This window comes from Marmota flaviventris, chromosome 9, assembly GCF_047511675.1.
Source record: "Marmota flaviventris isolate mMarFla1 chromosome 9, mMarFla1.hap1, whole genome shotgun sequence".
NCBI classification, from domain to species: domain Eukaryota; kingdom Metazoa; phylum Chordata; class Mammalia; order Rodentia; family Sciuridae; genus Marmota; species Marmota flaviventris.
The window spans coordinates 128,011,991-128,032,234 of record NC_092506.1 but is presented as its reverse complement, the minus strand read 5'-3'; the positions used below and the strand labels follow the sequence as shown (position 1 = coordinate 128,032,234).

Here is a 20,244-nt window from a genome sequence, read left to right as displayed (position 1 = left end):
GATTGCAAGTTCAAAGCCAGCCTCAGCAAAAGCGAGGCACTAAGCGATTCAGTGGGACCCTGTCTCTAAATGAAATACAAAACAGGGCTGAGGATGTGGCTCAGTGGTGGAGAGCCCCTGAGTTTAACCCCTGGTATCCATCTCCCCAACAAAATCCTCAAAAAAAAAAAAAAAAAAAAAAAAAAAAAAAAAAAAAAAGACTTTTTCATCACCCTAGCAAACAAGCCCCAGCAGGGAAGAGTTGTAATCCTTCTGCATTGTTGTACCCTCAATCTTGGCACACAGTAGGCACACAATCAATAAATAAATGTTGAATAAACAGGTGAACCAAGGAAGTTATAAAGCTTTCTCCCCAAAATGACTGATTCTCAGGGGCTGATGCAAGTTTTCCCCACAGAGAGTGAGACTTTCAAGTAATTAACCAGCAAGCAAAAGTTGCAAATTTCAGATTGCATATATCCAAGTGACAGGTATCATTTAATGTAAGTGTGCATGTGTGTGTGCACATACAAGTAGAAATATGTAGGGGAGAAGGTGGTCACTGGGTCACTTACTGAAAGCATCTTTTTTTTTTTTTAACTGGTATTGGGACTTGAATCCAAAGATGCTCTACCACTGAGCTCTATCCCTAGCCTTTGTGTTTTATTTTGAGACAGTATCTCCCTAAGTTGCCCAGGCTGGTCTTGAATTTATGCCCCTTTTGTCTCAGCTGCCCTGATAACTGGGATTGCAGGCATGTGCCACTGTGCCTGGCTTGCAAAGCATCTCTTAAAAGACTCTGGGAACTCTTCAGGATCTAATTTAGAGGCCACAAAGGGAACTCTAACATAGGATTTTGTTGGGGGTGGGGGGTGGATACCAGGGATTGAACTCAGGGGCACTCAACCACTGTGTCACATCCCCGGCTTTATTTTGTATTTTATTTAGAGTCAGGGTCTCACTGAGTAGCTTAGCACCTCGCTTTTGCTGAGGCTGACTTTGAACTCGCAATCCTCTTGCCTCCGCCTCCTGAGCCCCTGGGATTACAGATGTGTGCCCCTGCGCCGGGCTCTACAGTTTTACAGGTTTGTTTTTGTTGCTGACTGGACTCTTGCATTCACCAGATCGCTCTGGATGATACACTTGCCTCTTCTTGGAAATTCAGAGCAGCAGCCTCACTTGCTCCATGTTCAGAGACACATTCTCAAGATGCATCATTTGGGAGTATGGCAGCTCTTTGGCTTCCCCTCTTCCATCCACATGACAACTGAGGGAAAATGCCTATTTATGTGAGCAAGTCTTCTTTGTTTTCAAAATCATCAACTTGTAATCTTTCTTGCATTTATGATGTTGGTTTCTTACAGTTTACTCTGGGTTTCCCAACCACTTCTCTGAGCAGGGCAGAAGAAGTTGCCTCCTCTAAATCTTGATCCACGTAAAGCAGATGAAATTGAGGTCAGAAAATGCCTTTTAAGTGTTATAATTGCCATGTGCGGTGGCACAGACTTGTAATCCTAGTAGACCTGTAATCCTAGCAGCTCAGGAGGCTGAGGCAAGAGGATCACAAGTTCAAAGCCAGCCTCAGCAAAAGCAAGGCACTAAGCAACTCAGTGAGACCCTGTCTCTAAAGAAAATATAAAATAGGGCTGGAAATATGGCTCAGTGGTAGAGTGCCCCTGGGTTCAATCTCCAGTACAAAAAAGTTATTGTTTCTATTATTATTATTATTATTATTATTATTATTATTATTATTATTATTATTATCATTGTGGATTGAACCCAGGAGCACTCTACCACCAAGCTACATATATAGTCTTTTTCATTTTTTTTATTTTTGAGATAGGCCCTTGATAGATTGCACAGGCTGGCCTCAAACTTGAGATCTTCTTGCCTCCTCAGTTGCTGGAATAACAGGCATGCACCTTGGGCCAAAGGGACCTTTTTAACAAGGGAGGGGCCCTAAACCCTGGATTCCCTGCTGGAGGTAGGCAGATGCTGTAAAATACATCACCTGAAAATGACTTTCTGGTACAGAGTCACCAGATTGGTGAGAAGTAAGGCCCAGGCTTCAACAAATGTCCCTTGAGACCCTTCAGGTATGAATCCGAGCTCAACAGGGCTAGGGTAGTAAGAGGGATAGTACTGGTTTTTTGCAGCTCTGAGATTTTCCTTATAACAACATTTTTCTGGAAGGAGTTTAAAATGAAACAAGCTTTAGAGGAAACAGGAGAAACGAGGCAGGAGGAGGTCGAGCTCCCTCCGCACCCTGGTGCACCCTGACTGTAGCTGACAGGGGCACAACAGCCAGGTCTTGGGCGGGGGCGGGGTGAGGGCCTCTGCACCCTGACTGTAGCTGACAGAGACACAGCTGCCAGGTCTGGAGTGGGGGCGGGGTGAGGGTCTAGTCGCAAACATGCTTCAGAGCAGTGCGGGCAACGCATCCAAAAAAAAAAAAAAAAAAAAATTGTGTGCTGCTCCAGGACCTTCATCCTTGAGGATTAGTTCCAAAAGGTCTTTGGTCATCCCTGCCACCCCCCCACCCTCCCAATTTCCCCCGCGCCCCGCCCAGTCCATTCTGTTACCTCCACCTCCGGCCTCTGAGCCTCCCGCAGTTCCCTTAGGACAGAGAAAGGGCAGAGGCAATGGCGCCCCTTCCCGCCAGATGACCCCCTCCTTTCATCCAACGCAACCCATCCCCACCTCGCTCCTTTTGTTTGCCACTTCTCTCCTGGATGGGTATGATTTGCAGTTTCCACCCCCCCCCCCCCCCAGAACAAGGGCCCTCTCTCCATGGGCCTCGATCCCAGGCGCCAGTGGGGGTGGGGGGGCGGCTGGTTCGGCCCCTCCTTCCTGGCTCTTTCCCAGTCGCCTAGCAAACTCTGCCCTCTCCTGGGCCCTTGGCACTCTTCAGTCTAACACTGGCCATCCCTGGCTGCAGGAGGCGGATCCTTGGAAATGTTGGACATTCTCGGACTCATGACCTGGGGAGGGTGGTGGCTGAGGGTGGCAACCCTATTCCGGAGAAGGGGAGGACCTCGGGGTCTAGGTCTTACTTAGTGGATGACAGGCTAAGGCCTGTCCGGGTATCCTCATGCTCGGTCTCTTCTGTTGGTGTGTTTGCCTGGACATTGCATTTCCCCTGTCACCCCACTGTACCTCGGAGATGGCCTTGGGCGCATGCGCAGGGCCCCCCTGCTTAAGGCCTTTCTCCGCATCTGCAGGCCTGCTCTCCCTAGCAGCAGGGGTGCGGGGTGGCGTCTACCTCAGCAATCAGACCAGCACGGGGTTGGCGAGCAGGGTCCTTCGGGACTGCAGAAGCTAGCTGAGGGGGCCGCGGGCAGGCGGAACTGCGGAGTGCGGGCACCCTGCTTGGGGCAGCGCCGCTTCTGGGCTGGTCCAGCGCTGCTCTCGGAGGCAGCGGTTTTTCCGTGAAAGGTTGCCCTGGGTAACTCGACTCTGAGGGGACACAGCCCTCCCCTCTCCAAGTGGCAAATTATCCATCCCCAAGATTGATAACCTCCAGCTCTGCTCCGTGCACCCGCTCAGCTCTCCAGGCTCAAGGCGCGCAGGCCCAAGGTGGCGCCACTTGCCTGGGAGGGGGAGATGTGGGGGCCTCTCCCCTACTCGGGACCTGGAAGCCTGCAGCTGGCGGGGGTGGTGGACGCTTCAAAGTAAAGGTTTAGGGGAGCCGCCCAGGGAAGACTTTCCTTAAGCATGTGCCCTTCCAGGACCCCAGGACCTGCTAGGAGATCTGAGCCTCAACTAGTTCAAGAACTACAGGGACTTGAGGCGCCCCCTGGCAAAACTTTGTGGAAAGTAGCAACTGGTTTATTTTTGCCAACCTCGGAGGGAAGGGGTGCTACTGCAGTTTTCCTGAGATAAGGTGTTAGAGTCACAGCCTGGAAGTGAGCACCAGGCCCAAGAACCCTACAAATGAGGGTATAGGCTAGCCCAGTGGTGTAAGAATTTGTTGGATGTGGGGTAAAAGTGGTCTTGGAAAACCAACCCATAGTCAAAAGTCAATTGAGAGGGAACAGCTAGGTCTGAGGATAATTCTAGTGCGTGGGGCACAAGAAGCAATGTTAGGGTAGCTAACCTGTTTGCTCCCCCATTCTTTTAATTTTTGCAGTTTATAAACATAATGCATCTGGGTGAGCTTGACAGCCCTAGTGGGCCTTCTGTTCCCTCCTCCCACCCCCATGCAGCCAGAGCCCGCCCCGCAAGCCAGTGCGGTGCCCACGACCCCGCGGTGCCTGCTGCAGCCGCGCCACAGTCCGGTTTTGCTGGCTGCCAAGCCAGCGCTGTCCATCGCTCAGTGCTGTTGGCCCTCTCTCCGTCTGATCCGAGCTGGAGCAGTGCAGGCCGCCCCACGGGATCAGAGCGTTCCACTGCTGGGACTCTGCTCCTCACATCCTCCTGCTGGGACCCGGCTACATTTCCAGCCAAGCCTGGCTTTATTATGTGTCTCTGCAGTGCAGCCCCAGCAGCCGGATTGGGAGGAGGAGAGCCAGCGACCACAAAGAAGACAGGAGGCCTGCAAACTTTGCACAAAAATCCGGCAAGGGGCAGAGGAGGAGGAGAAGGAGGAGGAGTAGAAGGAGGAGGAGGGTGAGGGTGGTGGGGGGTGGGGGAGAGAGGGACGGGCACCTAGGGGCCGGCTGGGGGTAGGTAGGAGGAGGGGGGGGCGTGTTTTTCTTTTATTTTTATTTATTTTTTTTGCATAACTGGGCTAGGCCACTCACCGCAAGTACCCCCGCTGGGACCGGGAGCCCTCGGCTTCTGCATTGCAACAAGCAGGGACCCCGGCGTGCCGGGCCTTCCCCCTCCCCCCCCCCCCCAGAGAGGCCGCCCTGGACTGGCGGTCCGCAGCCACCAACCCAGCTGCAAAAAGTTTCCGAGAGGCAGGCAGAGAAGGGGGAGGAGGGCTGTTACCGCTGTTGACCGGTGATGAGTCCTTGCTTCCCCAGTGTTGAAGAATAACACCAAAGAAGCACGCCGAGGCAAGGTCAGAGTACAAATTAGAAGTTTATTAAAGGACAGCAGAAAAGACTTCTCCCGGAGGAAGAAGGGGACCCAAGAGGTGGAATCCGTGGAAGTGCGGTTGTCTCCCCTTTTTATAGTTTTGGTGATGGAATGTAGGTGGGAAGGCCCAGGGGTGGGACACAGGTGGGCCAAAGAAGTAATCTGGTCAGGAAGGACTTCTGAGTCAGCACCTTTTTGCTGGGGGCTGTTCATTAACATTTCTTTGAGGTGGACTTTGGCCTAGGGCCTTTTCGGGACTTCATTAACATTCCAGGAGTTGTCCTGTGTTTTCCCTGAGTCATTCTCCGCACGGCCTCCATTTTAGATTTCACTCGATATTAGACCTGATTACCTAACTACACTGACTACCTAACTTTAAATCTGGCTTCAGGGCTACCCAGAGCGGGGAAGGGCGGCTGGGGGCCCTGGCCGCGGAGGGCGACGGAGCTCCAGAAGCCTGGGACAGAAGCAGGGGAAGCCGCGCTCAGGGAAAGGTGAGTGTGGGAGGCCCGGAGGAGGCGGGAGGGAAGGAGAGAGGGAGGAAGGACTGGCGAGCGGGTGGGCAGCTGGGGACCCGCGTGAGCGAGGGGAGAGGATGAGGAGGAGGAAGAGGAGGGGGAGGAGGAAGCCAGGAGCGGGAGGCGGAGGCGGTGGAGGGGGCACGCCGTGGACACCCTACCGGCCTGGACCCTCTCCGGGCCTGGAGCCACCTCTAGCCGGGGACCCGGGCCTGGGGTCGCCTACAAGGGGCCCTGGTCGCTCCCTCCTTGTGGCCCCAAGCCCCCCGTCGCCAATCAAGGGGCCCCGCTGACTTGGCAGGGATTGCGGAATCTCGGTGGCAGCGAAAGGCAGGAAGAGGCGGCGAGGACGGGCGCCCAGGAGGCTGGCAGCTTCCAGGCCCCCCTTGCTGGCCCCGGGACTCTCTGGCTTTCTCCAGCCCCCTCCTTGTTGCCCAGGGATGTGGAGAGCAGAGGGAGCGTGCTTCAGGTGCGGCAGTCTGGTCCCAGGCCACCCGGCGCCCCCTCCCCCCCCCCCGTGCCCCTCCCCCCCCGTGCCCCACCCCCCCCAGCCCAGACCGTGCTCCCAGCTCAGCTGTGCACTTCCTGCCTGCTGCACGGAGGCCAACCTGGCAGGGAGCCTCTGCCTGGAGTTCATTGTCTAGGCCAAGGGGACGCAGGTCCCCAGGGAGCGCTGCAGCAGTCAGGAGCGCCTCTCCACGCAGTGTGCCGGGTACCCCACCTCTGGCACACTCACCTTCCACACCCTGGCCAGCTTCCTGCACCGAGTCCCCAGGGTGTGCATGTTTGTGATGAGATATGGATGTATAGGTATGCACATGCACAGCACATGCAGGCACTCCTTCTCCTTGCTTTGCTTTCTATTTACACGAGGTCCCCAGCTCCAGGGGCCCCTGGAGAGCAGAGGCCCTGGGAAGAGGCAGTGCGAGGGCTGAGCCTGCCCTTTTCCCCTAACAGGCCGCCCTCTCCTGGCCTGGCCTGCTGCTTTGTCCCAATTCCAGCCCCTCAGATGGGTGCTTAGCCACCTGGACACACTGAGGGATGACTGAGGAACAGGATGAGAGTGGCTATATGCCTCTGGAGCCTTAAAGTCCTGAGGCCCTTGTCCTCTCCCAACTCCCTTGATGACCTCTGGCCTCAGCCCAGTTCTGCTCTGAAAAGTTCATTTCCGGAAGGCCTGCACTAGAAGGCGGTGGGGCCCCTCTCTCTTCCTGCCAGCCTTGCTCTTGGCTGGAGTGGTTGAGACTGAATCTGGCAACACGGGTGATACACTAGCCACCTCCCTCCTTCTAAAGTCCCAGGAAAGCCAGTGGCAGCCGGCCTGAAGAGATGCTCCCTGTCATCTTAGAAGAAAACCACTCAGTTCAACTTTCAGCAGTGGGACTACACCTCTATTATGCTTTGGGAAAAGTTGGTCTTACTTCTGCTCCTTGTTCTGTATCACAATTCGGAATAGCCTATTGTGTCCCACAGAGGTGGGGGTACCAAGGGAAGGAAACCAGAAGAGAGACTCCCAGAACAGTAGAGGGAAGAAGGGTCAATGTTTGTCCTTTTGCTGAATAGAAGGGCACCCAGAGCTTTAAGTAATATTTGATTTCTTTTCTCTTTTCCTGGCTCATTGCTCACTCCTTCTAGAGCCACTTAAGAAGAAGATATTGGAATTGGAACTACTGGATGCAAATAGAGTTTTCTTTAAATCGGGCAGTTGATTTTGGGTTAAACTTGCAGATTTTTTTTTTTTTTTTTTGGTAAAGATGCAAAGCTTGCTTACCTATAACCTGGTAATGTGTCTTCAGATCGCCTTATTTTAGAAGGCAAGCCACAGAAAGGAAAGGTAGAACAGTTTGCAGTGAACAGATGGGTGGGTGTTTCAGAGTTGCTTGAACTGAATTCTAAAACCACTCTGTGGATCTCAGAGAAAGACTCAAGAATTGGTCTTTAGCCTTTCACGAAATGAGCCTTGAAATGATTTTAAATGAATCTACATGTACATGTGTGTATATGTAGCTGACAATTCAAGCAAATTGAGGAAGGAAGATAGCTAGGTGGGAGAAGACTAGTGAAGGCATTTTGATAAGTGTTGTACCAGCCACACAATCTCTCTGCAGAACCTTGGCATCGGAAGCCCCCTGATTCTTCCCATGGAGCTTTACATTTTCTAAAAGCAGCCACAACCTTTGTCTCTCACCATTTTGCCTTTTATTCAGTTTACTGGAGTGCATAGGGTGGAGATGTGGCCACTTATCAAGGGAGGAATTAAGAGAGTATATAATTTGAATAGATAAGAGTTACAGCAGGTGAGAGATTTATTGCTTTTCAAGAACTGCCCCCCTTCTTGAAAGCAATATTCAAAAGTGTGTTCTTAAGTGTGGACAGCTCCATACCAAGCATTTGAAATGGCAAGGTCTTCACCTTTAAAGATGCTTGAAGGTTCTTCTTAAGGAACAGTGGTGCCTTTTACATTTTAATTTATTTTATTTTGCCTCCACTGCTGTGTGTCAGGGCTAACGTGGTGGCATTGTGGACTTCCCCAGCTCCAAACATTCTGCATTGGAAGTCTCTTGACCATAATTCATAATTGATCTTGGAAATATGAAAGCCCATAGCAGGAAGGAAAGACAGAAATGTAACAATTTTGAATGGATGCTCAGAGAGTGTGATTTGAAAGCATAGGCATTGCTGCTTTGAAAATCAATCAGGCCTCAGGGGGGCTCACTTCCCACTTCGGGGACACAGCCTCCCTCTGGAGTGGGGAATTATTTGTCCCCCCAGGATGTTTGTCCTTCTTTGGAAAACCCAGATTTACTGGAGGGAGGATACCCAACAAATAGAGAAGGGGGCTGGGGTGGTAGGGCAGGGAGTGAGCAGCCTCATTGGTTTTCCAAGGCCTTGTGATTTTGTTAAAAAAAAGAAAAGAAAAAGAAAAAAAAAACTAACAAATCCATGAATGTTACAAAAGTCGTATTTTCTGACTTATTTTCCTACACCCCCTTTCCCCTTTTGTGAGTCCTGGTGGTGCGGCATGGTAGTTGCAATGATTTGTTCCCTTTGATAATTTTGGCCTCATTCTCCAGGCTGTTCCCATCTTGCTCACTGATGTTATTTCGGCTGGCAGTTCCCTCTGTCCCTCAATGTTAAGGACCCCTGTCTCCCTTTACCCTATGGCTGGCTGCTGCTGGCTTCCTCAGATCCACACAACAACTTCTCTCATTTCTTTGGAAAAGGAATACGTCTTTTTTTCCCATCCTTTTAAAAACTTTTGAATAATTTGTACTGCTGTCAGTTTTTCTCCATCTAGCAACTGCCTGTTAATTACAGTTCTTAATATTAACTAGCACTCAGGCTGTGTCCACATACCCCCACCCCAACATCCAAAACTGCCCCCAATGACTTTTCTCTCCTTCCCTCCCCTTCTTTGTCTTCTTCTGCCAGCCCGGAGCTCCTCCAAAGTCCATTTTATAAATTTGGTTGTCTAGGGACCTGGGAACAGTGTAGCTTGCCATTGCTAGTGTTTCCATAGAAATAATTGAGATGTAATAAATAGAGGCATTCTGAGGTTACAGGTTTCTTGATTCATCTGAGACCACATACAAGTGTAAATTGTTGACATTTGTTTGGCTAAATGTACATGATCTTGCGGGAAGGGCAAAACAAATCCTTTGTACATTCCATAGCTTTCTATGTGGATTGGGGTAACTGATATTTAATCCTAATATTAATCCCCCCCAATTAAGTTACCTATTCTTAGCTTTGGAAGGGCCTGTTTCATTCTAGGAAACATTCTTTATGTCTAATAATTGCTGTTTAGATTCTTACACCTGTTTCCTTGCAAAAACTTAATAAGCAATAAAATAAGATAACTATGTGCCTCTGGCAGGAGAATTCTGCTAACATTTAACCATAAGGTGCCAAGTGTGCATTAATAATGAAAGGTGAAAAATGCTGGTGACTTAGCAGTCATAAAGTAATTCCACAGAACTCGCCAGCCCTGGCAAATGTTGTGGCCTGCTACAGCGTGTTCACAGAGGAGGAGGAGGGGGAACCATGCAAGGAGGAAACTGGAGCTAGGCATCTTGGAGTCGGAAGGCTGGGGATATGGCTGGAGTCGGAAGGCTCGGGATATGGTTCAATCTAATACAAAGTTGTAATAATTGCTATGTCAATAGCCAACTCTTCAGCTGGTGGCTGTGGAATTCTTCCCCTGATGTAGGATTTAATAGTCTGGCAATTAGATGCATTGATTTATCTTAACTGTTCATTTGGATGTGTAAACGAAAGGAACTCACCACTGAGGCCAGCGTGCAGACTTGCTGCCTGGCTCTGGAAAAGACTCATTTAGGTAGCAGTGGTGGGAGAGTGTGTTTTCAAGGCAGTGTTAGGACCAGCTCCCTCTTCTTTTAACATTTCTCTCCATTTTATCAATGAAATGAAGGGAGCCTGTTCAAACACTGTTTAAAAAGACACAACAGTGTCTACTTCTGTCTGAAAAAGTAAAAGCAACCATTGCTACCTCTGGTGCTTTGAGAGTAACATCTTTGTCTCAGGGTGACTCGACTTGGTTGCAAACTTTTGGCATGTGGTCTGTTGGATATCAGAGGGACAAAACACTTTGTCTGGGCTCTTCAGCAAAGTGTCTTTCTCTCTTCCTCTCCTCCTTCACAACATTCTAGGACTTGGAGCTACCTGTACCAGGAGCTCTGTCAAGCCCTGAGTGGGGGTGACCTCCTTTGGGTGTTAAGGCCATCATCTTGGACCTTTTGGAAGGCTGGTGGCTGGATACATCAATGATTCAGAAAGTGTGTAGATTATAAACTCTCTTGAACATTAGTTCCCCCTTACTTCCTGCTCTGGGACCTGCAGTTTTCCTGAAGTGTCACTAACTTATGGCATGCAGGCATCTTAACTGTTTCAAGGTAATCTAGTGGTGGATGGCTAGGTTTCCTGATGGCCCCATCCATGTTGCAAGTTGGGTGGGTGGCTTTAGGTGCTTGCTTTTCCTGAACCCTGGCTGAAGTAAAGTCCAAACTTGTCTATGCATGGTACACTGATGTTTGCAAAGAGTATTATCTTTATGTCTTGAAAATATTTGTATAGATATCAGGGTTTCTTCCTATCTGAGTGAGTGTCTAGGGTAATTAAAAGAGAAGAGTACCTTGGAAACTCTTAGTGCCTGTTTATAATAGGTAACCTCAATAGGTGTGGTTGGGCCAATTTGTCAATTTCTGCAAATTCCCATTGGCTTGCAAGGGCGTTTTGTGTGTAGTTATATTAGTCTGTAATCAGAGTAGTTTTGAACTCAAAGTGGACTAGTGAAGCCTGTATTGGTTATATATCCCACTTGAATATTTCAGTGCTGGCTGTCAGTTCCCTTAGCCTGCTGTGGGTGCCAGGCAGGGTGAAGTGAGTGGGGGAGATAAAGATGGAAACTTTGGATTCATAGTGTACCTGCCAGGATGGGGTGGCAGCCAGCGACTGGGGTTGTACACTCAGTAAATAAAAATATTTTACTGCTTTCAAGGATCACCAATTATCTGATTGCTCTGCATGGCTGTCTTTAAGGAGAGTGCTGTTTTACCTATCTTCTTGTACAAAGGTTTGATTTTTAATGTCTTGTGAAAAGGGTTCTCTTTGTCTTGATTGATGTCAGGAATAAAAGCATGATGGTAATATCCCTTTGAAAGCTATTGTATTGTCAGCCCTGCCTGACAGTGGGAGGGCCTCCCAGTGTTATAGATTAGTGCTGTGAAAACACTGACATTTTCTTTGTTACATTGCTGTTGTTCTACTTGCAAAGTCAATTACACAATGTTGGAGCTCATTTACCCAGTTGACTTTGGATGTAGCAGTGTCTTTCACTGTCTTCTTAAAGATATAATTTTGTATTGTTATTGTTGCTTTTTTTTCTCCTTTTCCTTTTGAACCTGCCTCCCTCCCTGGTTACCTCCCCTTCCATGTGCTAACCGCACCCCCCCACGCCCCCTCCCCATAGTCTGAACATGTGTGCAAAGCAAACACTCTGGTTTTAATTGTGACCATCCAAATTCAAAGAGCGCTACATCATTATCTCTGAATTCTTCTGCTCATTCACATCTCAGTAGCTTTTTATTGATATAGTGACTACAGCAGCCAAGATACATAAAAAACCCATCCAACGAGATTATAGTGTTGATAATCTCTTATCAAGTGGGTTGTTCTCTGGATTGGGGGTCACTAAGGTTGGCAAATTCAGAGCTTGCTTTTTAAATATTTTTCCTCCTCCCACTTCCTAGAGCCTGCAATTCGAGCTGAACCAGGTTCCCTGGTAGATGGGACCCTGGCAAACAGTTTATTATTATTATTATTATTATTATTATTATTATTACAGATGTAGCATTCAGCTAGAGTCATTGAGTTTGGGGTTTAGGATCCTGAATGGCCTTTTGTCACGGATGGAAGTGGTCTCATAGGAGAAGCATGCAGTCCATTCTCCCACTGCAGATGACAAATCGGGTTATAAGATGTTGTTCTGAGGGGATTCCAATCTGCCTTTTTGGGCAAACTTGGACTTGGGAAGGATTTACATCCCTGTGTGAAATCTGCTACTGAATGGAAGGAAGCCTCGACATGTCTAAAGCTGAAAATGGTTCCAGAGGGTGTTTTTATTTACCTGCCATCTTCACCATCCCTCCCTTCTCCAGAACATCTGAAAGTCCTGAGTTCCCTAACCTGGTCACGGAAGAGGCGGTCACCTGGAGGAGGGGCTCGCAGAACCGTCTCTCTTGCCCCACAGAACAGGGTGTAGGAGATACGCTGGTGCTGCCCGCCACCACCGCAGACTGCAGATGATGGGCTCCATCAGGAAACTCCGTCCAAGGACACTAATGGTGAGCCCCCGAAGTTATTATTATGAACCACCAGACAAGAGCCTGTGTTCGCCAACAATTTGTCAGAACTAATTTTGTTTTTCTCCAATAATTGAAAATTAAGGTCTTGAAGTGAAAGCAGATGTTCATGTCATCTTCTGAATTGGGATATAAAATGGGGCTCTGTGGATGTGCTCACTAATCTAACAAAATTTCCCTCTCCTCCATAATGGGGGTTGCTCAGCCTATGTCACCTAAGGCCAGAGATTGGGAGCTGAGAGAAGGGGCCCTGGGTGGCACTCCTTGTGCTACTTGGGGGTTTGTTTGGGAGGGAGACTGCACCAATAAAAATCTTTTTGTTTGAGCTCTGAAACTTGGAGAGTTCATTGTTGAGGATGTTCAGTCGCTGGAGACATATTTGCTGAGATAATTCAAAGCATTGTGCTGGGATAGGTAAGGGGAGCCCTGGCAGGGGGAGAGTGGCTTCCTACAGATATGTGGGTCCCCAACTGTCATGTCCTTTCACTGTTGCATGGTGAAGCTGCTTAAAGTCACGCATTCCTGGGCCTGGATCCCAGAGACCTCTGCTCACCTGGCTGACCCAAGCAGGGGCTCAGAACTCTGTGTCTCTCCTTTTCTAAAAACTCTGTGTCTCTCCTTTTTTTAAAAATGGGGGTAAAATATGCATAATATAAAATTTACATCTTAACCATTTTTAAGTAGTATTTAGTGATGGTTGGGGGAAGGCCATCAGTTCAAACTTCAGTCTTCCAGGGCAGATGTGAAAAAACTGGCTCAGAAGATGATGTGGGGTCTCAAAAGCTCACAGTTCTTTTTCTTAGTCCAGAGTGAGAGGTGAGTCAGGTCTGCCTGCCACTAAGAGAGAGCAGGAGCCTAGCCCCATCAGGGCCAGTGGGACTAGGGTGCCAGGGACAAGGACAGGAACTTTCTAGTGATCTGGTGACCATTCCCAGGATTAGAACATTTGCCCTCTCTTTGGGGGGTGCCATTCTTCTGGAGACTAAGCCTGGCTGGGTGTGAGCTCCCCTAGTGACCCTCATAGGCCAGATCTTGAGTGGCTCCCGCACTTGCCTGCCAGTGCCCAGGCAGCATTGGCTCACCCAGCCCAGTGCACTTGGGGCAGGTTTGTCTGCTCCGTCCACGGCCGTCACACCCGTGTAGCAAGATGCCGCTGAGGTGGAAAAACGGCGCAGGATTGGGGTTAGTGCTCTTCGGAGCGAAGCCCCAGGCACTTCCCTTTCAATCTGCATGTTATATGCATCAAAAGGCTCAATCTTGCTATTCCTCTTGGTGGCTTTGGGCTATGGTGTTTATTCTATGTATGTTTTGTGGTCTTCTTGTATCTTTTCAACAGATCATTTTGCCTAATGTCCGAAATACTCAAAATGAAACTAAAACAGCAACTAATGTGTCACATATGATTACTTTACGGAAACTCCTGGATTTTGCCCCTCCTGTGATGCAAGCTTGGATTACTGTGGTAGAAAAAGGAACTGAAGGAAAATCTTTGGGACAATTCCTGGATGCAGTTGAACAAGCAGAGTTATTCATAGATGTGGATGACACAGACCCCATTAAGGCTAAAATAGAAATGCTCAGGGGAAATCCTCACAGTAAGCCTAACAGTTCTACAGAAAAACAGCTCAGACGTTTGGCAATTCCCACACGTTGGATAGATGGGAAATGGTTACAATATAAATTGAAAGGAGGTTGGTGGACTCCCCCTAGACGTCCAGGGCCTAATCATTACCTACACCCCCTTCCTTATACGGGATGGTATGATGCACAGGGTCGTCGGTGGGTTAATTATGAGGGCCAAAGACGGGAATGGCATTCTCTCCCTTGGTCAGAAAGATTGGCACGTACTCGTAAACCGTGGTGTTTACAAAGTGAACAAGAAAGAAAGGAATTAATTGAAATGCTAGAACCTGGCATCTCTTGGCAAATCAGGGAAGCAGAGAGACAATTAGAAAGAGGACGGTATGGTTGGTTACATGCTCAGGACATTAAATATTGGACAGTGGTAAAACAATATTATATGGAAATGCTAGAAGGAAAAATAGCTATAGAAGACCACCCAGGGCTGCGGTAAAACACCAAACACTTAACAATAGGCCTGTGAAAGGAAGTTCAAACAGACATGTGGGTAATGGTGTGAGACTAAGTTCACGGAAAGTTATGTTCTGGCCCCTGCTTAAAAAACCACATTGTTATACCAAGAACAGCTCACTATGTAACAATGTCTCTGTACTTTTGCTTTACAAGATTGTATAATCTGCAGATGTCTGGTGATGTAAACCCATGCTAAATTTCCTTGATTGCATCTCTATATAAACCATGCACAAATCTCAATAAAATTACAGCAGCATAGTCTCTTCATTGAGTGTGTCTGTCTGTCATTTCCTCGCCGATTCCTGACTTCTCCTAGAGCCTTCTCCCTGGTTCTCCCGTGGTCGGTGGTCTCCGGTGGGCCAGTCTGCGGCAGGTGGCGCCCGAACAGGGACGTGAAGGACAGGTAATCCCCTTTTTCCTTTTTCTTAGAAGTCAGGTCCGGTTCTTACCAGGGAACTGCAGTCCCGCCAGTAAAGGATCACTGGTTAAGTGTAAGTAATCTCAGGAACCATGGGGCAGTCCATGACTAAGAATGAAAAAATGTTGGTCACTATGTTACAAAGAACTTTGATGAAGTCCGGGTTCTCAGTGTCATCCAAAACTCTTGTTCAATTTATGTTGTTTGTGAAAAAGGTCAGCCCTTGGTTTGTGGAGGATGGAACATTAACTATAGATGATTGGAAACGTGTGGGCAAAGAAATGCGCCGATATGTACAGCAGAATGGAGAAAAAACTCTCCCTGAGCAAGGCTTCAGTATTTGGTTACAAATGAGGGAAATTTTGTCGGAAACTACTCCATTTGAAGGGTTGGTAAGAGAAACCGCCTCTGAAACAAATTCACCCATATATGATGAGGTATATGATTTGGATGATGGGACGCCTGAAGAAAGTCAGCCAATTAAACCCTCTGCTCCTAAGGTTACTTATGTTTTACCAGAATTTGAAGGAGTAGGATTCGAGGATGATAATGAGGGCGTTAATGATGATTGGGGACTTGATGATCAAATAGCAGAAAGAGAATGGGAGGATGACTTTAGAGATCATAGACATGGTGATAATAAGGTACCCTTAAGAACTGTTCCAAGAAAGGCTACCCGTGGGAGAACCCCTTTGCCCCCAGTAGGATTTAAAGGGGCTCTCCATGAAGCTAAAAAGATGGGGGATGTCTCTTTTATGGCATTCCCAGTAGCAGAAGGATTTGATGATGAAGAGCCCATATGGGAACCTATGCCTTTAAAAACTTTAAAAGAACTGCAAAGTGCTGTAAAAATATCGGGCTCCTCTGCACCATATACTTTACAAGTTCTTGATATGGTGGCCAGTCACTGGCTTACTCCTTATGATTGGCAGCAAACGGCAAAAGCCACTCTTCCTCCGGGAGATTATATTCTCTGGAGGACAGATTATGAAGATAGATGTAAAGAATCAGTTATGCAGAGTTTTAAAAGGCGAGCTCCTAAACCAACTATGGCTATGATGCTTGGCACTGATGAATATGCTACTCCGCAGGCTCAAACTAAAATTCCTAAAGATGTTTTGCGTCTTATTACTGATAATGCTGTTTCAGCTTGGCGCAAACTCCCTCCTCCGGGATCCAAGGGTGGTACCTTAGCAGGTATAAGACAAGGTATGGAAGAATCATACCCAGAATTTATTTCTAGACTTGAAGAGGCAATCACAAGAATGATGCCTCCGTCTGAAGGAACAGATATTTTAATAAAACAACTGGCTTGGGAAAATGCTAATCAATTATGTCAGGATTTAATTCGGCCAATTAGAAAGACAGGAACCTTGCAGGACTTCATCAGAGCGTGCATGGATGCCTCACCAGCTGTCATTCAAGGAATGGCATATGCTGCAGCAATGAAAGGACAAAAGTTTAGCGCCTATGTTAAGAAAACTTATGGGGGAGGGAATAATAACACTCCCAACTGTTTCCAATGTGGAAAAACAGGGCATATAAAAAAGAATTGTCCTGCGTCATCCGGAATCCCAACAAAAGGGGGTCCCGGAATATGTCCTAGATGTAAGAAAGGAAAACATTGGAAAAATGAATGTAAGTCTAAATTTCATAAGGATGGGACTCCTTTAGGGAAAGGATCTAAGAAAGAAAAGGAGGAAAATGAGGATGAAGACTCAAAAAACTAAGTGAGGGGCATGCTCCCAGCCCGACAACCAAGGGAGAAAAAGGAAACATTAAACAAGAATCAAATTTAAGCCCCTTGGCTCCAGAATTTACTATTCATCATCTGCCCAGGGCAACTCCAGGAAGTGCAGGATTAGATCTTGCCAGTGCACAAGATATGATTATTTCTAAATGGGATGGTATCACTCTGGTACCTACGCAAACTAAAGGACAACTTCTACCTCAAACGGTAGGATTAGTTATAGGCAGAAGTTCTAATTATAAGAAAAACTTTGAAGTAATACCTGGAGTGATCGACTCAGATACTAAAGCTGACATTAAAATTATGGTAAGACCCCTATCTGAAACAGTACAGATTTATAAGGGACAAAGGATAGCTCAGTTAATACTCTTGCCTTACATTAATTTGCCTAACATGGTCTTACGAGACTTTCGAGGTGAAGGACAATTTGGCTCTTCAGAAGGGGCATTTTGGGTGCAAAATCTCCAAGATAGACCCTTCAAAGACATTTACCTCAATGGAAAAAGATTTACAGGTTTGTTAGATACAGGAGCTGACAGGACCTGTATAGCAGGAGTAGAATGGCCAAACGCTTGGCCGATTCATAAAACAGGGTCATCTCTTTTAGGTTTAGGCATGGCTTCTGGGGTGACTCAAAGTTCTATGTATCTCAAATGGACGAGCGAAGGAAAGGAAGGATATATTCAGCCATACATTATCCCTTCACTTCCTTTTACCTTATGGGGTCGTGATATTCTCGATTCCATGAATGTAAAATTAGTCACTGCTGACCACATTTGTCAGCCTTTTTCATAGGGGCCACTGAAGAATTATATGCTGATAAGATAGAATGGTTAACTAATGAGCCTGTATGGGTAAATCAGTGGCCCCTAAATGAAGAAAAAATACAGGCGTTAGAAATCCTAGTACTAGAACAATTGGAAAAAGGACATATCATAGAATCTCATAGTCCTTGGAACACGCCGGTGTTTGTTATTAAAAAGAAATCTGGAAAATGGAGATTGCTACAAGACCTTAGAGCCATCAATGCAGTAATGAAAGATATGGGACCTCTTCAACCAGGTTTGCCTTCTCCTGTGGCAGTACCGGAAGGATGGAATATTATAGTTATAGATTTACAAGATTGTTTCTTTACAATAAAATTACACCCTGAGGATTCCGAATATTTTGCATTTAGTGTGCCATCAATAAATTTTAAACGACCTTTTCGAAGGTATCAGTGGGTCACTTTACCTCAGGGTATGAAGAATAGCCCTACATTGTGTCAACAATTTGTAGATAAAGCTTTACAACAAGTCAGATACCAATTCCCTCAAGCATACATAATCCATTATATGGATGACATATTATTAGCATTACCCTCATATCAGGAAGTAGAGAAATTGCTAACTTTTGCAGTCAAACAGTTAACCAGGTTTGGACTTGTTATTGCACCAGAAAAAATACAAAGAAATAAACCATTAAATTATTTAGGTCAATCTATTCATAATGATTTTATTTCCTCTCAAAAAGTTACCTTAAGAAAAGATAAATTAAAAACATTAAATGATTTTCAAAAACTATTAGGGGACATTAATTGGATCAGACCTTATTTAAAAATCACCACAGGAACTCTTAGTCCTTTGTTCTCATTGCTTCATGGTGATTCACATCCAAAATCCCCACGACAATTAACTCCAGAGGCACTTAAAGCCTTAAAAATAGTAGAAACAGCCTTAACTGAAGCTAAGGTAAAACAAGTAAATTATAATCAAAAATGGTCTCTTCTAATTTTACCTACTCCATATACACCAACTGCTTGCCTATGGCAAAATGGAATTTTGGAATGGTTACATTTGCCTCATACTCAATCTAAAATGTTGGCAGATTATCCTTACATGTGTGCTTTATTAATAGGGAAAGGTAGAATCAGATCAAGAGAATTATTTGGACAAGAGCCTCATACAGTTATTACACCCTATAAAAGAAATCAAGTTGATTACTTATTCCAAACTCATGAGGATTGGGCAATAGCTTTCCAGGGATATACAGGACAAGTTCTCTATCATTTTCCAAAGCATCCTATAATAGAATTTGTAAAAAATACAGAACTTATATTTCCAATTTGGTTTTCACCTCAACCGCTTGCTTGCCCTCTCACCATTTTTACTGATGGTTCTTCCTCAGGAAGAGCTGCGGTTTACACTCATGAAGGTGTAACCTTTACAGAGATAGAAAATAAAACTTCTGCTCAGCAAGCAGAAATTAAAGCAGTCATTTTGGCCTTTCAAAAGTTTCCACATGAATTTAATTTATATTCAGATTCAAAGTATGTGGTATCTTTATTTCCCTTTATTGAAACAGCTCTGCTATCAGGGAAATCGCCAATTTTGCCCTTACTTAAAAATTTACAGATCTTAATTCAACAAAGAACTCACAAATATTTTATAGGCCATATAAGAGGTCATTCTAATTTACCAGGCCCTTTAACCCATGGCAATGCCATGGCAGATTTATTAACACAACAAGTAATTGGTAATGTTCAGGAAGCCACTAAAAGTCATGCATTACATCATCAAAATGCTTTGGCTCTTAGAAAAATGTTTCAATTAACACGAGAACAGGCACGTAACATTGTTCGTCAGTGCGGAGCCTGTCCTCCAGTTCCTCAAGTCCCAAAAATGGGGGTTAATCCCAGAGGTTTAAAACCTAACGCATTATGGCAAATGGATGTCACCCATCTTTCTTCCTTTGGAAGACTGGGGTTTATACATGTTACTATAGACACTTTTTCACATTTCATATTTGCCTCAGCTAGGACTGGAGAAGCAGTAAAGGATGTTATACAGCATCTCATTTTATGTTTTTCAACCATGGGTATTCCCTCACATATTAAAACAGACAATGGGCCGGCATACACATCAAAAGCTTTCCAGCATTTCTGCGCACAATGGCATATAGTGCATACTACGGGAATCCCTTACAATCCCCAGGGACAAGCAATTATTGAAAGGGCTCATCAAACACTTAAGACACAAATTGAGAGATTACAAAAAGCAAATTCTTATTTTTCCCCTCATCATCTCTTAGGACATAGCCTGTTCGTATTAAATCATTTAAACATTAATGAAAAGGGATTAACTCCAGCTTTACGGCATTGGGATACTCTTCCTTCTTCAGCCGTGGTAAGGGTCTTGTGGAAAGATCTCCTTTCCGGACAATGGAAAGGTCCAGATATCTTAATCACCTCGGGACGAGGGTATGCTTGTGTCTTTCCACAGGATGCCGAATCTCCCATTTGGATCCCAGACAGACTCATCAGACCAGCCGCACCGGCAGAACAAAAACAAAAAGTGGAAGCTCCGTCGACAACAGAAAAAATTGACGTGGCAACTGAAAAAAATGAAATTGAGCTCGAAAATGCAGCCGGCGATAACGTGGACCAAAGTCAAAGCTCTGACTAAGCAGACAAAACAACTTTTACTCAATCAAGGAAAACCCCTAACTATGGAAATGTACTTTTTGGCATTTTTAGCAATAATTTCTGCCCCACCCCCAGTAGAAGGTGTGGCTTTCTGGGCTTATGTTCCTAATCCTCCTATT

General features: G+C 46.3%; 2 long non-coding RNA genes across 2 annotated transcripts in view; both read left to right on the top strand.

Annotated features, from left to right (window-relative positions):
* Positions 1–4,720: 4,720 nt before the first annotated feature.
* Positions 4,721–20,244, top strand: part of LOC139706919 (uncharacterized) — a 52,473-nt gene continuing 36,949 nt past the window's right edge. The window contains exons 1-3 of the long non-coding RNA XR_011708635.1: positions 4,721–5,068; positions 5,393–5,495; positions 12,197–12,382. This is a non-coding gene — a long non-coding RNA (uncharacterized lncRNA). The remainder of the gene's footprint in view (positions 5,069–5,392; positions 5,496–12,196; positions 12,383–20,244) is intronic.
* Positions 13,511–14,761, top strand: LOC139706920 (uncharacterized). The gene is made up of 2 exons (XR_011708636.1): positions 13,511–13,582; positions 13,737–14,761. It is a non-coding gene; the product is annotated as an uncharacterized lncRNA (long non-coding RNA).